Here is a 956-nt window from a genome sequence, read left to right on the forward strand (position 1 = left end):
TATTCTCTTTAACCTTTCTTTACATGTTATTAACTCTGTATTTTAACTTGACAAAAGACAAAAATAAAGCTGATTTTCAGAAGCAGGAGAAAATGCTTTGCATTGATTTCAACATATATTAAAATAAATAATAAATCAATAATATTATGATTCATGCTGTCAATGTACACTACAATAAAATTTGAACTCTGTATTTAAACCCTCCATCTCTCTCTCTCTCTCTCTCATCCACCCACACACACACACACACACACACAGTGCAATAGGGGCAGTGAACAAACACACTCAGAGCAGTGGGCAGCCACCTTGGTGCCTGTGAGCAGTTGGGGTTTGGTAATTTAGTGGAGCCTTGCATTGAGGAAGGAGTCAGTGTTGGCCCCTCACTCCCCCCTCCACCAAATATCCTGCCAGTTGAAGGAACCGAACCAGAAAATTTCTGCTCTGAAGTCCACATAGCCTTGAGACCATGACGGCCCAATCAGTATGAGATTAAGAGGAAAACATGCTCACCATATTCTACTCTTTCCTCTGGAAAAGCTGGATAGGACCAGCCTTTGGGCATCATGTATTTCTCTCTTTTTGGTGTATGTTGGTAACCATCAGCACCAGCTATAGTTCATGATGAAAATGGGCTCTGGCTGGGCTGGTACATGGGATATTAATGGGACCCAGGTGGGCTGCCTATTTTGGATAAATGAGGGCAGTATATGGGGTCATTATAGGTCCATAGTGGACTGTAATATTTTAGAGAGATTTTGTTTACTAGTGATCTGCCTATTTTCTTGCTGGTGGGCTGCCTGGGTGTGTTAGCTTATCTCAAGGAATGATGAAATTATTTGGAAGTTGGTGTATTTACAAACCTATTCAGAGAATAAAGAAAAATACCATCGAAACGGCTTATCTTCTGATAACTTTGCTTCTGGCGCCATCTTGTCGAGCCACATGCGAACAACCAA

Source organism: Hoplias malabaricus, chromosome X2 (genome assembly GCF_029633855.1).
Source record: "Hoplias malabaricus isolate fHopMal1 chromosome X2, fHopMal1.hap1, whole genome shotgun sequence".
Classification (NCBI taxonomy): Eukaryota; Metazoa; Chordata; class Actinopteri; order Characiformes; family Erythrinidae; genus Hoplias; species Hoplias malabaricus.